Genomic DNA, 23684 nt, shown 5'->3' with positions numbered 1-23684 from the left:
GCTGTATGGGAGCACATGGCTCCTCCTGAAATATAACCCTATGTATCTCCATGACTCTCTCAGGCTGTATATGCATCTTGTCTTCATGGAAGACTACATGTTTCCTCCCAAATTATGGTTTTGATAAAGCATTTGAGTTATCTTGAGAATAGCAATTTCTTGTTGAGAATGCCAATGAACTATGTGAGGGTTTGTAGACTTCTAAGGTCACCCCTAAAAGGATCAAATGTAAAGGTTCCTAAATCTCCAAGGTCATTCTAAAACAATATGCTAGGCTCTTTGAGCACTCAACAATGGGACATGGACGTGCTCTTGTTCATTCAAAAGTTTGGCTCATCGACTATCTCTCACTTAGTTGCTCACCTTCCAACTACACTCATCTAGTCACTCACCTTCCAATTGCACTCTTCTCTCAAGCCTTGCAAGAATGAAAGCTCAACTATCCAAGAATGAAAGCTCATTGCCTATCTCTCACTTAGTTGCTCACCTTCCAACTACACTCATCTAGTCCCTCACCTTCCAATTGCACTCTCCTCTCAAGCCTTGCAAGAATGAAAGCTCAACTATCCAAGAGATTGTAGTAGATGTACCTCTCCAATACCTTCACATTGTAGTCCTTACTTAAAGATAGAAGTAGATGGTCTCACAATCCTTGTGGATGCCCCTCATAAGCCAAGCCTTCCATCCAATGCTATCGACCCTCCCTCCAATCTTGAGCAATGCATGTGGCAAGAGGAAGAAGAAGAAGAAGAAGAAGAAGAAGAGAAGGATATATGCAAGAGTACTTTACCCTCTTGGTGTCTCACACTTCCTCATTGACTCACTGATTGACTCACTCTCTCTTTCTTAATAGCAATGGAGAAACAAGAGCGACGAAAGCGAGATTTTCCAAATTGGCATTGTTAAGAATGAGCTCTTCCATTAACTTTCTAGGTTTTATACATCAAGGTTAGATTTAGGGTTTCCATCAAAAGTTGAACGTTCTATCCACTTTTAAGGCTTTTGACCAAACTTAGGTGAAATTAACCTAATCTAAAATATTGTGCATGGATTCGTCTAATCCATCATTGGGTGGTATTATAATTTACAAGAGAGTGAGCTCGACTCTAACCATGATATTTACAAATAATAATAATAATCACACATTCACACAACAGATTGATGAAATACTTTATGATTGCATACTATGGATGGGTAATGTCTGAGATAATATGTTGATACCTAAAAGTTAATCCGATTTTGAAATAAATTTTGGCAGTTGTCTTGCATGCATTCTGAAATAAATCTCTCTCAAATCTAGGTCACTATAGCCTTCATGGCAAAGATGATCCAATAACTTTTTTTTTGTACGCCCATAGAATACTATCTTGAACTTTGTACCATGGTCATGGCCATAATGGGAAGATCGAGTTGAGTCTTTAACTCATATTGATTAGCTGGAAATTGATGAAGAGACCCCTAGACTTGCTATATAAGAGAGAGGGCACTGAATTTTAGAGTATGTGAAAGGAGCCCATGGCTTCGGCTTGAGGAGAGAGAGCAAGACTTTGTATTTGTGGTTGTCCATAGGGACTTTTTGGAAGGTGAGAAAGACATGCATTGTGTGTGGAAGGCCTACTCTTCTTGTTTAGAAGAGAGGTGTTGATTTGTATTCTATGTTGCGAGTTTGGGGCCGTTGTTATAGTAGTGAGGGAAATGTTCCTTTTTTTAGTTGAGAGGTGTATTTGGTTATGTTTGGAGAAATGGAAGTGCTTGTATGTGTCTACCTTACTCGGTCATTGTTGAGCTCCTTCATCATACAATTGCATAAATTAACTAAAAATTGAAGAGAACACAATTTTCAAAAAAGAAGAGAAATAGAGAAAGCATGAATAACATAAGATTGGATACAATCTCCTCCCATGTATAGGTGAGCATCTCCCCTGTGCATGTATTTATTGATTTGTATTAGGCTTTTGTGCTCAAAAATCATTGAAAAGTATCCCCTTTTGGGCTCTAACTTTCTTTGCATGAATTCCTTGCTTTCGTTCTAATTTTTTTTGACTCTATTCTAATAAACCGATTCTAAGGCTTTAGAAAATAATAATAATCAAGCTCTCTAGGCCTTGAAACATAGCTACATTCTAAAAAATAAATTGTATGTAGATGCATACAATATCATTGTGCTAGTAAGCACCCAAAAATACAATAATTCCATGCTATGAAGCATTCAACCATAAATACTTCCTACCCATTAGCATGTGCTTCCTTAGAATATTTATTTTGCATAACTCCATTTGGTTCTAATGCTGTGATAACTAAAACACAAAATACATGAGTATCCTTCTATCTATCTATTCTAGGCATAATGTGACTAGTATCACATGTAATGTTACATGTAACAAGTTACAAATCATGTGGCAAACATAAAAAATCCACACGAATAAATAAAAATCAACTCATTTTCATAGTAAATTCTAGAAATTTCCATAATAATCATAAGGTTGAAGACTCAAGAGTTCATATAAGATAAGTTGGTGATTCTTGAAGATTGAGTTGAGATGTGAGCTAAACTTAAAGGTCTCACTAAACTACTCCTTGGGATTTGTGCTCATTTGTTTGTAATAAAGAGCTTGGCTTGTAGAGATTGACAGTTTAGCTTTCTAAATAGCTCCTCAATCGCTTGTTGTGGTATCTTTGTGTTGATGCTATTATCTTATTGGATTTCTTGTTGTATGCTCTGAAGATGGTCCTTTTAACTATGTGCAAGCCATGGGTTTGGATTGGCTCTTTGTGCATCAATACTTCAAATTTGAAGAATCTCTCATATTAGACAAGGAAACAGTGTTTGTGTATATAGTGCTGGATGGTTTAGTTTTTCCTATGTATCTTAACCATGGTGTTTGAGCATTGACCTTCCTCATGGAGTTGTAAGATTTTTTATATGGTCTCACCCTTATACATTGAGTTCCATCATAGGTCACATGCTCTACATGTGTTTTTGGCTATAGAAAGGTGTGACTAACACTTTGTAACAATACATTATCATATTTTAATCACCTATATTTTTTTCCTAGCATTGGAATGTGTCATTGTATCTCTTTTTGGTGTCTTTAAGGTTATCTACAAACTAAAAATCATGGGAGTCCCTTATTTTTAACCTTGACTATGAGTCAATGGGATTGACTTGGTAGGTTGTTGTTTTCCCCTTGAGAGGTGATGGTAACCTTCCTTTCTTCAATTCAAGTAATTTTGTATGCATACTTTGTATGGTTGCCACCAAGTATGCTACATATCATTAGGTTCCACAATCAACTTTTACTTGCTCTTAATTGAGCTTTTCCCTATCAAGCCAATTTGTCTTCCAATCTTTTATCTATGTTCTCAACCCTCCTACACCACATTTCTTTCTAATAGGAGAGGCAAATGGTGGCAATAGTATCCTCTTATTCCTTGATGTATAGCTTCCATTTGTTGCATTTCCCTTTTTACTCAATTGCTACAAAAATTAGAGCTCTTTTCTACTTTTTCAAGACCTTGGGTGTCTTTTTCTTCCTACCCTTGTTCCCTTTCTCCTCATCTATTTCTTCCGAAGAGGAATCTATTGCTTCTTTGCTTGGCCTCATCTATTAGTCACCAACTTTGGTGGGGGGGGGGGGGGGTAAATAAATACTGAATGAATTATAACAAGCTCTGAAGAGCAAACAAGAACTAGTAAGTAGCCTAGCCACCTCTCAAAAATCCCACACTGAGTATGTTCCCAAGAATAGGTCTTCAACCCACAAAAGTCAAGCCACAAAACAACCCAAATCTCCAATCCACTATTGAAGAACCCAATGAAATAGTTGGCACTATGGCAAACAAACACATGCAAAGCCGCAATGAGTCCCCAAGGCCTTACTGCACACATAAGGGTATTATGAAGGCAACTGTTGGGTATGACTTCGAAAATATCCCATAATAACCACCACTGCCACAACCATGTAACTCACAAAAGGCAAGCCTATTCATTCTCACACTGCTAGTGACACTAATATTAAACTAACCACTATGCTTCCCTCTTGCATCCCAACAATCCAGGTTGACACCTAATCGAATGCCCAATCAAAATTCTTCCATGCCATCACAGTTGAGTGTTAGAAGATCTCTAAACCATGGATCGCCATCCACCATCTACTCGTAGGTGAAAGCCTAAACACCAGAAGTCCAAGGCCCTCACAACAACATCGACTCTAGCTACCCCAATAGTCACCAACCATCAGGTTCTAGAGACAACACCTTCTCAAACTCAAAGAGACATATCATTTGTCTCCAGTTCATGTCCAATTACACCTTAGGACTAATCTTCAACTAATACGATAATCACACCCCCATCTGGGCATGCACCAAAGTTGAATGATAATCAAGAAAATCCTCTAGATATAAGTATATCATCGGTATTTCATGTTAATATAAAACCACCTATTGAATTGTTGCCTACATACATGAGACCTTTGATATTAGAACTAGTTGCATACATTTACTTTGCTCGCTCATAGCTACGATTGCTTGGATCTAGGTTTGCTAGATGAAGACACTGCAATCGTAGCTAGAGGCCTTCCTTGCTCTTGGGAGAAGTATAAATTCATCTTCACCAAGCACACCTCTATTATCAAAGAACTCATTACCATGCAATTTAGTAAGGAGCAAGCCATACACGGCCTCTTAATAACATCTTTCAAGCATAGCCACATAGAGGCCTCAAAAACAAAAATAGTAGACTTAGAGAAACTAACCAAATCTGAATACCCATTTCTTCAAAAGTGGTTCACTCTTTGAGCATAGTGGGAGAAACTCAATTGTCAAATAACGCCTAATGTTGAGCAATGTTGAGCCATCAAAACCAGAGTATGACCCCATACATCCACTTCCTTTCAAGTGCTAACCATCACACGAAAAACTCACCTCGAGGACCATGTGCTACTACATTCATATTTGGATAGACTACTATAAGAGGAGGAACTACACATTACTAGCCCCTTGAACACAAGAGATTTCCTCACAGATGTTATCACCCACGTGGGCATCACATCAAGTGCCATGGACCACTATGCTACCATGAAATGTAATCCTAATTTTTATGATTGGCTTCTACAGAAGGGTCCTACAGCACCTCATTACCCTACATTCTTGTGTATGTCTATAGTTTTCACTTTGTAAAAATCTCATTTATGTTCTTTCATCATTCTATAATAAGAATACTTAAGTCATGTGCCATTTCCTCCTCTGGCACTCCACCCCCACATGCTAGGAAGAATTGCTATACTTTTGGGGAGGGGAGGGAGTCAATCATTTACTTAATGTCAATTTCTTTCACAATTCATAATTTTTGCAAGCAATAAAGTAGCAATTAATTTTTGAGCAAATAAAATGTGCGAGCTTATGTAATTTCAAATTTCTTTCTCATCACAGATTCTCCTTTTTACAAACACATCAAGAAATGGCAAGAGTAGTTGGTGAGAGGTAGGAGAAGCCACATATTTCTTTTACATATGTAGAGCAAGAAAAATATAACATGAATGCAGACATCGTGAGAAATGGAGATCTAAGAGGTACAAACAAATCCAAAACCTTAGACAAATTGTTGACAAAGAGCAAAAATCCAAAGAACTGGTGGAAGTGTGCTCCTTGGCTAAGTATATGGAGAAGTTTGGGGGTAGAGTTAACCGTCCAAGATGTATCGAGTTCTTGACAAATTATGATGTAGACAAAAGAGCAAGGGCTATCATAGTGAAACTACCAGAGGAACTATAAAAGGTGGGGATCCTCTCTTAGTAAAATAGGTGCATTGAGCTCTAGGCCTACCACATTGCCCTTTCAAACCAAAAGAAAGAAAAGTTGTCATGGCTTAGTTCAAATTTATAAAGCAGGAAATGGGTAATGATGGCATCAAGCTAGAGGCAGTCCTCGATCCTAATTTACAAGTATAAGCCAAGTTTATATAGGCATTGTTCTCTAGTGCTCCCCATAAGGCTACAATGAATAGAATCCCCTTGACCATGTTTGAAGACTTGGTCACATGGCACTTAAAGGATGTGGACCTAAATGCATGCATAAGAAATACAATACATGTAGTGGCCAAGTTACTTATGAAGGTTGTGGAGTCAATAGAGAAAAAGCTATAAGAAGAGCTACCATGGTGGCTTTTGGCAATATACTAACTGCCATTGTGGAGAAAGCTCTAAATGACCCAAATGTAGTCAAGTACTGGGTAACAAGCACGCATGAGGACATGTCAACCTTTTTCAATATAGGAAGTTGTTGAAATATTAGAGTGGAAGCATGAGAGTGTGCACAAGAGGGAGAGAGAGAGAGCTCAAGTACAAGAAGAAGATCTTGCTTAGTGCATTGTTTAGAAGTACAACTATTACACTCCCCTCAACTGTGAGAGTGACCTTTAAGTAGTTTATATAGCCTCTAGATGGCTAGGGTTAGGGTTTCCCCCTGCCTTCCAGTTCATTTATACCTAGCTACCCTTATCCACCCTTGCATACATAGATTTCACATGCCTATCTCTCAACACCCCCCCTCAATGCCAGAGTGGCATTGGACTACAAGGCATGTTAAGGCCCCCCCTCAAACAAAATGGGATGCCTTTATAAATCAGGCTACAAGAATGCTTATAACTAGAGTATTTCTAGTGTTTAGAATAGGCGATCTTCAGATGTTTTGGAGACAAAGTTGGCCTCCAATTCTTTGGGCACTTCAGGGGTGGTAGGACATTTATTGGTAATATGCCCTATCTTCTTACATTTGTTGCACTTCATTTTGTTGGGATATTTTTTCCAACAATTACTGACAAGATGTCCCTTCTTATTGCAACAGGAGCATTTGGTGGAGACAGTATGAACCAGGAGTTGCTCATGGGTTGTTCAAGTAGATCCTTGGCTTCTTTTCTCCTCATCTTGGAAGTGGATGGTGCTTTCCAAATTTGGATTAGGGATATTGGTAAGGATAGTTACAAGGGTTGGAAAAACCTTCTTTATAGCCTTCAAGAGGATGGCAATGTCATCTTCGTCCATGAATTTCCAGTTGTGCTATGCATCAAGTGGGTTTGATGGATCAATAACCTTGGTCCCTTTGATGAAGGGCTAGTAGACCCATTCCATCTTTTTACACTTCATCAAGATCTGCAAAGGATGAAGGTCTTTTCCATGAAACTTATTGATTTGAGGCTGAACATAGGCATAAGCCATGGCCATAATAGGAATGTCTTATCGATTGACCTAGGCAATGGCAATGCCTAGTCCTTTACAAATGGCCAATTAAGTATGAACCAATTGACAAAAATGATCTATGTGTTTATAAATGCCACATAGCCTTACAACTGGGTGGACTTAAAACTGCAAGAATGAAAAGGGTTGAAAATCATACATATGTAGAACCTCAAAATAAGATTTTGGCAGTCCTTTCCTTTGGACAACCCTTGGTTTAGGTTTTATTGTCTTCTTGGGCTTCAATGAAGTGATCTTTGATTGGACCTCTGGCTCCTCCCCACCTTGTGGTTTAGTGGATGAATATTTGGTTGTGCAAGGTCGATCAAGAGCTTCGACACTTGGAGAAGAGTCCGAGGAGATTTCAATTACATCCATGTTCTTGTTTCATCATAAGGCAGTAGTAACTAATGACACTCAATGCCTTTCAATGCTAAGAAGCACTCATCTCAAGCTTAAGACCACTTGAGATGTTAGGTATTTACATTAGCATGCTTAGTGATTAGAGGGTTAATTAATATTGTTTAAAAATAGTATTGTCAAGCTATGAGATGCTTGAGTGAACACCGGTTGAGAGTCGGCTTCTCGGTAAGCTCATTGATGTCCCCCAAGCATCGGAGCTGCTCCCAGATTAGGAACACACTTCAAAGAATATTCTTCAATTATTAGAATCATAGTTGATCATTCCTAGAGTGAAAAACATGAAAATAGGAGATCTTGAAGCTTCTTGGCGACTATGGCTGCCAGGAAAAACACAGCTAGGATTTGACAGAGATCTCTCCATGTGGATAGAGATTTGAGGAGCCCTCTTATGGGAGGATAGCCTACTAGGGGGGGACTATTAAAGCCCCATAGTAGCCGCCTAGATCGCATTCTTCTGCCTGCTGATCATGCCATGCCCGTAATCTTCATGCTGCTCAAATTGCACCATATTTTAGAAGATTAGGAATGATGCCCTCCTCGTCGCCCAATATCTACGTTTTCTGCACTGTCCTAAAGTGCCTTGAGCTGGGAAGCAACTCTCTAGAAGGAAGCATGGAAAAATTTTCTCTCTTTTGTCCACCCCAGGTCCTCCACTAATAGGTGGTCAATGTTGGCTATGGTGGAGAAGGAGGTAAATGAGAAAGAAGGAGATCTTGTTGTGTACTTAGGTTAGGATGTAGCTAAGGAAGCTTGTTGGGCCAGAGATAGCTTTGATACCATGTTGAAATATTAGAGTGGAAGCATGAGAGTGTGCACAAGAGGGAGAGAGAGAGAGCTTAAGTACAAGAAGAAGATCTTGCTTAGTGAGTTGTTTAGAAGTACAACTAATACACTCTCCACAACTGTGAGAGTGACCTTTAGGCAGTTTATATAGCCTTTGGATGGCAAGGGTTAGGGTTTCCCCTTGCCCTTCGATTTGTTTACACCCAACTACCCTTATCCACCCTTGCATACATAGGGTTCACATGCCTATCTCTCAACAGAAGTAACCTCAAAAGAAAAGACCATAAGCAAAGTAGGATCCAATACACAAGAGAAGCAAAGTCAAACCCAAGAAGGGGAGAGTTTGCAAATCACCTAGGGTAGAAGAAAAGTACAGTTACTGAGGAACAAAAAGATAGAAGAAGAGATAAGGAACATGGAAAAAGATGCCCAACAAAAGCCATCAAAGAGTAGAAAGGGGAGGAAGCTAGAAATAGAAAAGGCATGGAAAGATGACTAAGAAAAAAGCAAGGATAAGGGTTTTGCAAAGGGGGGAAGAAGAAAGATTGCACCAAGAACTAGGCTAAAGAGGAAAAAATGCCCTTTGAAGAAAAGGATGTACTAGAAACGGCCATGGAGGAATCCAGAAAGACAAAAGAGGAATGCCAAGGCAAGGAAAGATAGGAGAACAAGGACTATCATCAAGCGGTGCAAAACTCTATTGAGCAGACAAGAGGGGACTATTCTGGACTGTGGGGTGTTGCCACCTTTTCCATAACTAGCTTCCCGCCCAAGAATGTTTGCCACCTTTTCTTGGAGCTAGGCCTATTATGATAGGGAATTTCTTCATTTTCTCCCATAATGTTTTTTTAAATTTCTTTTTTCACTTTTTCACTTTTTTTTCTTTTTTCCTTCCACGTGTTTCCACCTAGGGAGGATCAAAGTCCTTTTCTCTCACAACCTATTTCTTTCCTTTTTTCTTTTTTCTTTCTTCAGGTAAATGGTAAAAATACAATATATCAGAACCATCTGCACCACATTTGCTGGATTGAAAAGAAAGGTAACAGAAAAAGGGTGAGAGGTAAGGGTGAGGGGCTAAGAGAATGATGCTACCTTGTCGGAATGAAAATAACAGCTATCAATATAGCAACATAAAAAATAGTAAAGAGTGATGCTGAAGAGGGAGAGGGATTGCCGACTGTTATTGTAAGGATCTCCAAGGAGAAAAATACTACTTCAAGTAGTATCTATTAATTAAGAATGGATCATCAGCAGAGGCATCGATGGCTAGCTGTTAGGGTTCACAACGAGTATCTTGTAGGGGCCCATCTAGCATTGTTGGAGCTTTTCTAGGAACTTTCCAAAGTGTGAATCATAAGAAAGGACTACGTCACCTTCCTTGAATTCTTTATGCTTGATGAAGTTGTCATGGTAAGCCTTTCCCCGAGCCTGTGTGGCTTCCATACACTATAAGGCCATTTGACGAGTCTCATCCAAACATTCCAAGTGAAGGAAGTGGTGATGTGAGGACTCATTATCTTAGAGTTGCTCTTTGATAGCTACTCGTAAATAGCGTAGTTCTAGCTTGACAGGGAAGATAGCTTATTTGCCAGACACAAATAGGAAAGGTGTATATCTTGTAGTTCTTATGGGAGGTTTTGTATGCCTAGAGGGCCTCTATAAGGTGATTGTCCCAGTCATGGCAATGTGTAGCAATCATCCTTGTTAGGATAGAATAGATGATGCGGTTGATAACTCCGACTTGGCCAATGGCTCTGGGGTGGTAGAGTGTGGACTTACAATGGTGGCAGAACTTGTAAAGCTCTGTAAGCTCTTCCATGATCTTATTCAAAAATTGAGTGTCTCTACCACTTAGTAGCTTTAAGGGACTGTGAAAGCAGGTGATAATGTTCTCGTATAGGAACATGACCATGTTGTTTTTGCCGTCATCTCATTCGAGAGCTTTGGCTTCACACCACTTCGTCACATAGTCCATACATACCAAGATATGTTGGTTCTGTTTTGTTCTAGTTGGAGAGTCAATTAGGCCCATGAAGTTGATGCCCCAATTCTCAAATAGCTTCAGGGGAAGGAGGTGGGTTGTAGTGGTATGGCACTACAATCGGTAGGCTTTCCCATCCGCTAACATGCATCACAATGCTTATAGTAATCATAGGCATCCTTATGTAGTGCAGGCCACTAGTAACCTATGAGCAGAGCCTTTCTAAATGTCACTTCTCCTACAAAGTGTCTGCCACCATAGGGCTTGTCATAGCATGCTTTCAACAGGTTCTCAATCTCATCTTGCATGACACATCTCCATAGCTTTATCTTTGTCTCACTTATACGATATGCTACCTATCAAGGTGTAGGAGGTTGATAATAATATAAGCTTGAACCAAAAATAGGGAAGCATTAGGGAGGTTTGGATCATCCTGCTCCTCTGTTTCATTTTGAGGGATTTGTGATAGATGATCAACCAAAATATGGGAGCCATCGGGTTTGGTAACCACTTCAAAGTTAAACTCCTGGAACAGGAATAACCATCATGTCATAATTCCTTTCACATATGCTTTATTAATTAGGAAGGACAGTGCCTCATGATCCACACAAAACTTGAAGTACATTGACAATAGATAGTGTTGAAACTTCTCCAAGGCAAATACCATTATGAGGTACTCTAACTCGGTCACTGTGTAGTTTCTTTTCCGATCAGTGACCTTATGGCTTGTATAGTAGATGGCCTAATCCAACTTGTAGAAGCCTTTCTAGCATAAGATTGTACTTGAGCCTTCAACAGATGCATCAATCTGCATATGAAACTCATTCATCCAATCACGAGGTTGTAGAATGGGTGTCTCAATCAGATATAATGCTTCAAAGTGTTGAAAGCTTCTTCAAAATTAGATACTGCTTCAGAGTGTTGAAAGCTTCTTCACAATTAGATACTACTTTAGAGTGTTGAAAGCCTATTCACAATCGTCTGTCCAAATGAACTCTACATCTTTCCTTAGGAGCTTTTGCATGGCGGTCCTTTGTTGCAAAATGTGTGATGAACCTCCTATAATAGCCCACATGGCCAAGAAATCCCCTCAATTGTTTGAGTTTGGTTAATGCTGTTAGAGCTTCATTCTTCTTAATCTTGGTAGAGTTTGTTGCTATCCCTTCTGTAGAGACAATGTGTCCCAACAGAGCACTTAAAGAGACTCCAAACATACATTAGTTGGGGTTGAGGGAGATTCCATATGTTCAGGCACACTTTTAGCTGTCCATTGAGAGATGAATCTAAGCAACACTGCCCGGAACTCCCATGGAATGTTATACGGTTTGTCGCCAAGGGTTTCTCATGTTTGCCTCGCAACGCAGCATTCGTGGCCCCACTGGGATCGACCTGAAATTAGGGTTCCTAGGGGACAAGGTCTCCTGACAGTATTCTAGCATCGGGATTTGGATATCCTGCTTTACATAGAGATAACCAAGCCGAAGCAGACCCATGCCGCACTTGGTTCAAAGAGAATGGGAAACGAGAGGGATGTTCCGCTCAACCTCTTTGCCTGTAGGGCATAGTCCCATTCCGGCCCCCTAAAATGGCATGAATCAGGTTCTAGCCTAAGAATACCTAAAGGTCATACGACTGTAGAACCTTTTGAGAAGCCTCCCAATCCTCTAGGACCACCCTTCTATAGGACGGACCCGTCGGGGATTTTGCCCACTTGCTTCCCTTATTAGGCATTCTTTAGTTATCTAATTAGGTCCTAACACATTTATTTGTGACATTTAAAATCAGCTTCTTTAATTCTGCCTTTTAAGGAACATGGATCATTCACGTAACTTAAGGCACTGACACGAAAACAATTCAAATAGGTTCCTTGGAAGTAAACTTTATATTAGCAATTTAACTGAGATACAAGTCTTGTCCAAAAAGGACGATTCTCGCAATCCGTGAGGATGCGTCTTATTTCCTCCAAGTTTTCACCCTTACACTAGTAATAGGGCCTCGAGAATCCATCTCGAGTCTCATAGATCATTTGAGTAGGACCCTAAGGCAGGGAATCTACAAGAAAAGTCCCCCCTGGCATCTAAGCATCCTCCTACATTCAAACTAACCGACAGAGAGACCTCTTCTGGTGGGTTCGGTTCACGTTCCCATCATGGTTATTTAGAACGCCCTTGGATAGAGTTGGTGGCTAGCTGGGGGTGGTTTGGTGTGCCCTCCATGTATTCAAGTTGATTCATTTTTCCAATTTCTTTTGTGAGTTTGGGGTCATACAATCCTTTCATAAACGTTGTTCCTAAATTTACAAGCACAAACAATAATGAAGGTGAGTGCTCGCGACATCTGCTAAGGTGGAGTTCCCATCTTTGAATGCTCAGCGTTCACCCTTCTTGGGTCTTTCTTGCCTTGGTGACAATTGCCATGACCTTCTGAGGGGTTTCTAAGTTTACCCTAGGGTTTCACTCCCTTAAGAATTCATAATAGAAGCTTTTGTTCATTCCTTGCGCAAGCCAAGAGCAACCTAAGTCCTTTGCAATCCTTCAGCAGAGCCGCGATCATTGAAGGACTCATGGTGATTGATCATTCTTTCTTGTGGATATGACACTTGAGTTTTCTTGTATTGTCATTGAGTTGTATCGTGGTTAAGAATGATATCCCCTAAATGTATTATTGGGCTCATTGCGGCTAGCTGCTAGGATAGAGACCCATGAGCACATTTACTTAATACTAGGTCATCCTGTGATCTTAGCTTATTTTCAATTAACCCTAAATAAGTCAAATTAAACCCTAACCCTACTTATCATATAGGATTTTATTCTCTGAACTATCTCTTGTAGTTAAGTTTAACCATTTACATGCACATCTTGAGTCTATCTTTTAGGATGAGCCCCTATCATGTAGTGCAAAATCGGAACTATCCATGATGCTGCGCAAGCCCAGATGCAAGTCTTTCTTGAGTTGGCAATGCAATGCGGAGCTTCTATTCTTGGAAATTATTTTCAATGAACTCAAGTAAATCATAAATTGTGACTTATATTTTTCCTTGTGCAAGGTACATGAATTTGTCATGCTTAGTGTAAATGCAAGCCACATCTCTCTAATGGTTTATGGGATGCCATGGTCTTACACGGTCTTGCATATTATACATATTGGTAACCTAAGATGCACTTGAAAAAATTCATGCCTAATAATCAGTCAGTATTGCAACAACCCATAGATGCTCAATCAACTCGTGGCCTATCATGACCATCATGAACTAAATTCATACGCATCTACTTTTTCGATTATAAAAATCACACGATGAGAAAATATGACTACTTCCTATGATTACCATACTTTATCATTTCGCTCATAGGACAAGTTACCGTAGCGGTACCTGGTTTTCGAGTGGAATTGGCATTTATACCTGACAATCCATTTTTTAGTTCATTTTACCTCTCAAGCATGCCAATGCTAGTGCATAAATATAATGCTCTACGAACAAAATCAATAAAATCCTTGATTTCAATGTGCACCAATGCGTAATATTTTGTGCAAATTGTTCGTTCTATAACATGCCATAGTGCACTAAAACACAATTCCGAACATGATTTTATAATACAACCTAATTGGTGGTTAGCTATCATAGATTTTTGCATGAATACTTCTCCCTACCTAATGTAGTTGATCTACATTTTTAAAAGTTTCCTACCAGAGTAAGATTTATGGAATGCACTTGGTTGCCAAGTGTTGCAGTTCCTTGACCCGTAGCTCCATCAGTTGATGCAAGATTCAAGCTCGATTGGACCTTACTTCACTTGGGAGGCATCGTATAGTTCGGCCTTTCCTTCATGAATACATACACGGACTACTAAGGAGTTGACTCCTCGTAGGAGAATGGCCCTGGGAACCCTCTCAAAGAGGGGGGAGGAAGCTTGGAAGCTTCTAAGAAGTTTCCCCCTTTCTCTCTCTCCCTCTCTCTCTTTCCCTATTCCTTAGTGCCCTCTCTCTCTCTCTCTCTCTCTCTCTCTCTCATTCAATTTGACAGCAGAGGGAGGGAAAAAATGAGGTGCCCCTCTCTCCATCTAGGCGACCAGGTGGGCCACCGCCACATGTAGAATATGGTTGAGGGGTAGAGAAGGGATAGTGGTGTGCCGATAGTCCTTACCCATCGTTCTTATCAACGTCCTTGTTAAAATATGTAGGATCTAGAGCATGGCTATGGTGGCTTGTAAGCATAGACTAAACTCATGATGACATTGACTGAAGACCACAACTGTTACATAAGTGAATTAGGTTCCAAGATGGAAGCTTGGACTCATGAACACAATCTTGTGTAGGACTGACAAGTACAAGACTGATACTAACTGATAAAGAAAAGCATCATCATGTATTCATTCATCTATCAAAAGTGGTAGTCAAGTACAATGCTTTATAGTTGTTAGATGGGTACCGTTTTCCCTTTCTGTGCATATGGGATTCCTACAGCCTGCATGTCTTCATCCCAAACTGCCTCATACAAAGAGGCTACATTAGGTGTGATTGCTAATATCTCAACAGTCCTCGACATCATCGCCACAACTGCAGATCCTTCATTGTGCTTGAAACCTCATTGCATCCCCCCTTGTCACCTTGATATGCCGTCATCATGGCCATCATTCCACTGCAGCTACCCCTCTGTCTGCCAGAGCTGGCGGCGTGGGTAGGGGGAGCATTAAAAAAATTGGTATGCAACTTCAATTCATTATGAAAAATCTTTGGTTCAGATGGTTTGAGGTTTTATGTTTGAAAGTAATTAATATGAATATTTTTATTTTAAATAAAAATAAAGAAAATTTAATAAGTTGAGATAGGAAAGGAATTTGTCAAATGTTTGAAAGGTGACTATAGTTTATTTTTTAGCTAGAGTATGTTATTAACAGTTTGGGGCTAATGGATATTATTAGAGGATACTTTCTTTGTGAAATGATATTCAAGGTAGAAATAGTAATTAGTGACTATTAAGTATTTTATAAGAGTATTATTAAAGTTTAAGGATGCATTACAAGTTTTATGATATATGTCTTCTCTAATTTGAATAGAGAGAAAATTGGACTTGGATTGTTGATAGTTTTAGTTCAAAATGGAAGAGTTAATGCATAAAATTATGAAATTTTGAGAGACTAAAATGGATATACTGAACTTAATTGGGGTTGGACTACATATATAAAATAAGGATGTCATTTATATGATCAGTTAGCTATTAGTAAGACTTTTTTAGTCCACCTTTTATTATTAATTAGCATAGTGACTTTATACATAGCCACTTTGCCTATTAATTTGGGGGTCTCTTAGGGGGGACCATCATTTTGGTGCATTTGTTGAGAGGGAAAAGCATGTTAATTGAGGAGAAAATAGGGTACTTTAAGCTATTTTTAGTAAATTAAACATCATAAAAAGGAATTAAATTATTAATGGAAAAGAACTTGCATTTAGAAGGAACATCAACAAAAGGAAGATCTATAAGATCTTCCAATTATCTTATCTAAATGTATTCTAAAGTTTAACACCCTTGAAAGGGAACACATAACAATCCACCACAAGATTTGCAAGAGTAACATATGAAGAGTCTTTCCTGAGAGATCGACAGAAGCTATAGAGTCTAGGGTTATAATCCTACACCTATTTGACATGCTTGTAAAACTTTAAATACTCTAAGACTTTGTAAGACTTTGTTAGAAATCTCAAAGGTAGATTGGATTTGTAATTGAAAATTAGAAAAGTCACTGGAGAGACATCTTCTATTGGGACCGACTTAGACTATGATTGGGAGAGGCAAGCACAAAGAGCTCTGAGGGAACAAGTGGTACCGACAAGGGTAGCTCGAAGAAGGGGTCAATTGTGAGTGAGAAAAAAGATGAAGATATAAAAGAAGAGGGTCAAAATAATGATGATTTTGTGGGTTCTAATAATGTTTTCACTAAAACTGTGGGACATTGGATAGAGGAAAATTCCACTGATCATACAAAGAGTATAACAACATGGATACCCTTACAAAATACTGGGGTCTTACAAGGTTATTTGCTAACCAAAAAGAGGGTTACAATCTTTGAAGCTTCAGAGGAAGTACTAAAAGTGTTATATATGACTATGAGAGCAACTGTGGGACTTACAGATTTTACACTGTATTTTGGTCTCTAGGATGACGATCCCAATATGCATGTCCAGTAGTTTAAAGTGACATACATAGTAAATGAGATTATTAATTATGATAAAAAACTTCACATATTCCCAACAAATTTGAAGGATGAAGCAACTTTTGTTATGGGAATCTTCCTGTTGCCACAAGGGCGACTTATGTAGTATTAAGAGAGGCATTCTTAACTAAGTTTAGGTGGCAAGGGTTAGAGGACCGTCTAGCATTAGAGTTTCACTATCTAAGACAAAACCTAGGAGACATCGTGAAACATTACATTGAGAAGATGGAGACACTAATTAGGAAGATGGGACAAATTTCCCCTTCCGAGGATATGGAAAAACCAAAAATTCATTAAGGGATTGTAAGAAATTGTTAGGGAACATGTAAGTCTTAAGTGGCCAATAAATTTGGCAAATGCAAAGATAGAAACACGATGGTGGAAGGAAGTTCAATTAGGACAATTGAGGAGGAAGGGGTTATACATTAACCCTATATTAGTTCCATCAAGTATGTCACCATCCATGGCAACTAGCACACCATATCTAGGAGCTCCAGTAGCTCCTCATGCTATGTACATGACAACTGTAGGTGTGGCACCATCATAAATGCCTGGACTCAAGATAAAATCCATATCTAGTACCCCCTATATATCCACCACCATCAATAGTCACTACATCTATAGGATGATGAAGTTTAGATGAGTTTATGATGGGAAAGCTAATAGCAAAATTGTTGGTAGATATGAAGAAAGAGATTTTAGCTAACATAAACCTCAATGTGAAGGGAGTTTATAGTGTTAGCTAGCATGCTAATACAATGTGACCAACCTGAGTATCTGGTCAAAGGAATCCCACACCACTAGGGTCTGATACCTGGTGCAAGAAATGTCATGGTTTCAATCATTTAGCAATACAATACCCCACATTGAGTAGAGTGGTTCTTGATAAATCGAGGAATTCGTTTTGCGGGTATTGCTTAAGAAACAATCATGTGAAGGAACAATGCTATGTTAAGCAAACTCATCTATGATAATAAGCAATCCAAATGCAAACAAATTATGATTATATGGATAGTCAAAACGTGACTTATCTTATAGAACCTTCTAACATGCCATTTACACTAAGAGGTATGCCGACCCAAGGGGCACCTTCCATGCTAAGGAATCTAGGATAGGGAGGATATTCTGAAAACGAGAGGACACTCTCACCATATAGAAACCCTAAATCTAAAAGGAATAATAACACAAGAATAAGTGTAGTTTGATGGAGGTGTGAGAAACCTAGACACATGGCTAGATTTTGCCCAAATGAGAAAAATAGAAAGGATTATATCCCTTTGTGTGCCAAGTGTAGTTGTGAAGCCCATTGTGAAAAGGATTATCTAGGGGAAGGTACACCTTCACAAAACCAAGATAAGGGTAAATGTATTACTAATTTTACAACAAACTTAGTAGAAATTGTAGAGAACTTGGAGGCAAGACCAATTAACATCATATTAGAGAATTTGTGAATCTCTTGAGTCGCACTTGAAAATAAGAGGTAAAGATTTAATCATGTGGCCAAATATTAACTATATTGGGAATTCCCAAACTATACGAGAATTCCCAAATTTGCTAATATAGGGTTAATTAAGAAAAAACATGTCAACTTTAACCAAGATGTAATGCTTGGGGCAATCACATGTTCACAATCAAATCCAACAATTATTTTAGAGAAGAAATAAGGTCGAGAGCTAAATGAACCTAATAATGTCAAGATTGGGACTCCAAAGCGGGAGAGACTCTTACCAAAACACTCAAAAGATCATGATATAGAAATGAAGCACATGATATTTGGGGCTCAGCTAGATGGTGAAGTACGAATGAATTTAATGAAAAAAGAAACAATGCTTAAACTTGGATTGGGTAATAAAAGGAGATTACAAGTATTGTTTTACGTTAAGTTGATCAAAGAAAATTGACACCCTTAGGTCTCTTACATCACATTGCAACTGTGATTATAGGGTTGGACTTTAGCATTGAATTTTTAGTGGTGTAAGCTATTCAAGGAGCTATTTCATACCTAATTCTTTTAGGCAAACCTTGGTTGTTACAATCCTAATGTGATCAAAGCTAGCACAAGGGAATCATAACAATAGGACCCATGCATCATAGAGTGCAGCTGAGGGTTGTGACCAAAGAGTTCTTACATGAACCCATGGAAGAGAGTATAGATACTAATCAGTCAGACGCACTTGGGATGGAGGATGATTCCAATGAGAGCTCAGAGACTAAGCAAAATTGTGCTTGGTTATATAGGGATTTGCATCATCAAGCCTCATTAGATGGAGATAAGACAACAATCAATATGGTGCACTGAAAGAATGTTACAAAACCCTTAGGAATGGGGGAGTACTATGTGCACCATTTTCAGAAGAAGACAGTGATAGGGATATAGCTAATTGGTTGTATCCTTTGCTCCACTAGATAAGTTTCCCCTGATGGTATCTTTGCTCCAGATATGGGTGCTCCAAATAAGGAATTAACCGCCCCATCAACCAGCTTTAAGCTCTTTTGTAGGTCTCAAATCAGCCCCAGCATGGACCTGCAATGCATTTTTCTTGTGTTAGCATACTTAGAAATAATAAGGTTTAATCTTATTAAGATTAACCTTATTTTTAAATTCTACTCCCTGCAGATCAGCTAGTAGAGCTGTAGACCTATTTTTCCCTATCCTAACAATCTTGTAGGGGCCATCCCATCTAGGTTCCAGCTTCCCTGGAAACAGCTCCTTACGCGCTTCGTAGTACAGAACTAATTGCCATTTTTTAAAGGTGTACTTCTTTGCTTTAAGGTCGTGCAACTGTTTCATCCGACGTTTGGCTACGTCCTGGTGTAATAAGCTCAACATCTAAACTAGTAATCTCCCATTCGTCTCTAGCCTTTTCCTCTTCCAAGGAAACTGCTTATAGATTGGAAAATAAAGCCTTAGTGAGGGAGAATGCAAGACCAGATTAGTGGAATATAAGAGCAAGATCGTTGCAAGAACTTCTTCTTTGAGTTTAATTCTTGAGACAATATACAAGACTAAGAATCAAAAGGCGAAACAGAAGAGATGGATGATGAAATGTACAATAAAATTTTACCATTAGTTTCAAAGGTTAGTGCAGTAGAGCAATAGAGGATTCGGTTACTATAGCCATTCCTTCAGAAATGGGAGAAATTCTGTTTTGATTTGATCAACTATCTTCTTTTATCAAGAAGCTTTACTTCCATTATTGGAAAGAGAGAATATGAGAACACCATAGTAATAGGGGTTGTAGGTCTTCCCAATTTCTATATTGTAGAAAAGATAAATATGATCCTTCTAATGGTGGGGTTGTCTCTTGCTACGTCACAATGATAGATTGGGAAGAGAAATGGGAGGACAAGTTTAGTTCTAGAAATGGAACCATGGAGATGCCTCTAACACAATATATCTTACTCATTGGACACGTTGGAGGATGCAATTTTACATAAGAAAGATGACAGAGTCCGTCACAATGATCTCATTCAGGTGTTTCTGGAAAAAATTAGTCAACTTCCAAGAGATTAGGCTATTGCAGAGTGCGAAGCATTAAAAAACAAGAAGCTAGCTCAATCTTTATAGTTATGCTATAGTGAGGAGATGACTCATTTGGAAGGTATTGTAAGTCAAACTAAGGCCTTTGTCGAGCAAGTGTTATAAGAAAAGCAAAATATGGAAAGAGTACAATTTCAATTGATGGGACGATTGGCCTTGAGGGATGTGACAAGCAATGTTTTATAAGTAGGAGCATGCTTAATATATGTTATTTATTCATCTTCAGGGAGAGAATGGGGAAGAGTTATAGTGCTTATCCGTATGAGGTCGAGGATAACAAATGTCCCTTCACTCTATCATCAACTATATCAAACAAATCAACCCAAATGAGAGTGTTTTTGAGATCTAGAATGGAAAATTCATCCTTGCAATGTAGTGATGAGCATGCTAAGAAAAAGGTCTTACCGCGTCCCACTAAGAAAGTTATGGATTTTACAATTTACAATGATGGGGTGGAACTAGCAACTAGCTGATCTCTTCTTTACCTAGCCACAATGTGGATGCCTCATTTTTTATGGGCATCTTGAGGTAGTTCTCCACTTCTACTAGGTATTCATTGGCAAGCATGCTTCCAACTACAATGGCATTACTTCATACACCTACACAAACTCAAATTGGGTCAACAACATCGACACCAAACAATACAAGTGGATGGTACAATACTTCAACCTTGGCTTAGGACTTGTTTACCTCCATGAAAAACAACTCACAATCAAGGTGAGTGAGGGCATGCATATGAGCAATGCACTCTGACCTACTCCCCTAAAGTGTTTCTACACTAACCAAGAGCCCGGTCTTCAATTGGGGAACCAAAGTTTGCTATGTTCTTGTTTTCAAGAAAATTGAGTTAGTAGCAGCACTCAAATTGAGTATGTTTGTACTCTAAGACAATGTAACATACACTTTTACCAAGGCATTATCCTTGAGCACAACCTCGACGATCTACTATAAAGAGTCAGATTGGATAAACACACATCCTTGGCTGCATGACCTCTCCATATCATAATGGCCCTTGCATACTGTGAAGCGGTATGGGCAAAAATCTCCTTCCAGAGCATGAGGGTAAGCTTAGCAAGGATTGTCAGAGTGCAGCGATGCGGAAGCGTGGAACCAAGACTGAGAGAGAGAACGCAGAGAGAAGAGAGAGAGAGAAAGAGACAGTGGAAGATGAAGATCTGTTGTATAAAGTGTGCTGTATACAAAGATATGCGGATATGTACATGGACGCACTGCACTGGACTGCGTGTCTCCACTTGGACGATGCAACTTGCTGTTCACCTCGAAGTCCATTGCAGTCTGCACGATCTCCAGCCTGAAATCTGCAAATAGAGATGTAATTTGCACAAATCTCCAGCTTGAAACCTGCGATTAGAACTGAGAAAGACTGTGCTGGACATCGGCTATATAAATAGCTAGAAAATATGCACCCAGAATAGACAGGTCGGTTGCATTAATTGCAGCCGACTGACGAGTACAGGTCGGACTGCCATGTGGCAGTCCGACTAGTCAGTCCGACCAGTCTGTCGTACTGTACAACCAGGGAGTGGGGGATCGCTTAAGGATGTGGATTGTAGTAGCCACAGCCTCGGCCCACAGAAATTGAGGTGTCTGTTGGTGCTCCATCATGGTGCACGCCATCTCGATCACACTTCAGTTCTTTCGTTCAAGAATGCCATTTTCTTGAGGAGTGTTGGTGTTAGCAAACTCCTGGTGAATGCCTTTATCTGCACAAAAATGAGCAAACTCATTAGAAACAAATTCACCACCCTTGTCGGATCGCAAGGTCTTCAATTGCCGGCCTGATCGGTTCTCCTCAAAGAGAAGCCAATCCTTGAAGTGGGAGAAAGCCTCCGACTTCAACGCCAAGAAATAGGCCCAAGTCATCCTACTGTAGTCATCTACGATCAACATGAAGTACGAGCTTCCTCTCAAGGACTCGTTCCTCATAGGGCCACAAAGATCCGTAGATACAAGCTCCATCGGGGAAGTAGACCGCCGCGAAGCTTTATTGGGAATCGCATCCCTATGTTGTTTCCCACGAATGCAGGAGATGCATGGCTGCTGGCTTACCACTATGTCCGGCAATCCTCGAACAAGCTGTCCACATGACGCCCTCCGAAGATATTCATAGTTGTGGTGACCAAATCGAGCATGCCATAGCTCTGACTGTGTCTGAGAAAGAAGAAGAAGAGTAGGGAGAGCGGTAGAATATGTCAATTTGTAGATGCCGTTCTCCTCATATCCTGATGAGAGAACCTTCCTTGACCCATGATCAAGGACTCGCACCAAATCAGTGTCAAACTCCACCAAAAGTCCAAGTGAACAAATCTTATGAACCGAAAGTAGATGATACCCCAAACCTGGCACATGCAAGACCTCTGAGGTATGAGTACCACCACGTCTATCGGGAATAAGCTGCATCTCACCCTGTCCTGCAATAGACACCAAAGAGCTATCACCAATGAGAATTTTCCCATGCCAAGGTCTCAACTGGGCAACACCAACTGATGAAGGAGTCATGTGCTGGGAGGCACCACTGTCAACGATCCACTCTCGAGCCTGGGGAGCTGTCATCACAGCATCAGAAGCATTCGATGTAGAGTCCTCAATGACAACTAGATGAAGAAATGCAGCTGATGAGGGTGCAGCCACTGCTCTAGAATCCTTCGTGTCCTTCTTGTTGGTGTCCTTCTTGTCTTTGTCGGGGCAATCCTTCTTCCAATGGCCGGTCTTACCACAAATATGGCATGTGGATTCTTTTTCTTTGTCCTTCTTTGACTTGCTGTCCTCCTTCTTCTTCTTTTGGTCCTTCCCCATCTTCTGAGAGGCTTGACCTGTCAAGGCTTCCGACTTGGAAGCATGCTATCCCTTTAGTTGTTCCTCTTGGTCCAAGACCATAGGAACCAACTCTTCCCACCGAAGAGTAGACTCTCGCCTCGAAGCAATAAGGGCGGAGTAAAAAGCACCGAATCGTGGCGGCAACTGGGACAAGAGTGTGATCGCCATGTCTTCGGAGGAAATTGGCTTCCCTGCATTCTGAACTTGCATCTGAAGGTGTCTAAGCTTGTTGATGTGCTCCCGCAATGAAGAAGACTTGTTCACGGACAAGGTCCGCATCTACACCTCCAAAGAAACCCGCTTCATAAGGGTCATCCGGTTATACATCTGATCAAGCTCCAGCCATATCTCCTGAGCCATCGTCAAGTGCTTGATGTGAGCTATGGCAGCTGTAGTACAAGACAGAAAAAGAAAAGAACGAATCCAGGCATTCAATTTGTCCCAGTGAGACTGTGCACGAGCATCGGAAGAGATTTTAGACTCATCTCTCACCGAGGGCCGGTCGATCTCCTCTTGTACAAGCTCCGCCAAATCGTAAGACTCAAGTATGGCCAACATCATCACGCGCCAGATGCGGTAATTGTTGCCATCGAGCTTTTAATCTGTGGGAAGAGTCGGTAAGACATGCACCTTCCGATCCATGATCGTCTGGAACTCCAAGTCAATCTCTGTAGACA

Source organism: Lygodium microphyllum, chromosome 26 (assembly GCF_053477565.2).
Source record: "Lygodium microphyllum isolate KBCC chromosome 26, Lygodium_microphyllum_v1.1.10, whole genome shotgun sequence".
Classification (NCBI taxonomy): Eukaryota; Viridiplantae; Streptophyta; class Polypodiopsida; order Schizaeales; family Lygodiaceae; genus Lygodium; species Lygodium microphyllum.
Note: the sequence above shows the minus strand (reverse complement) of the source record.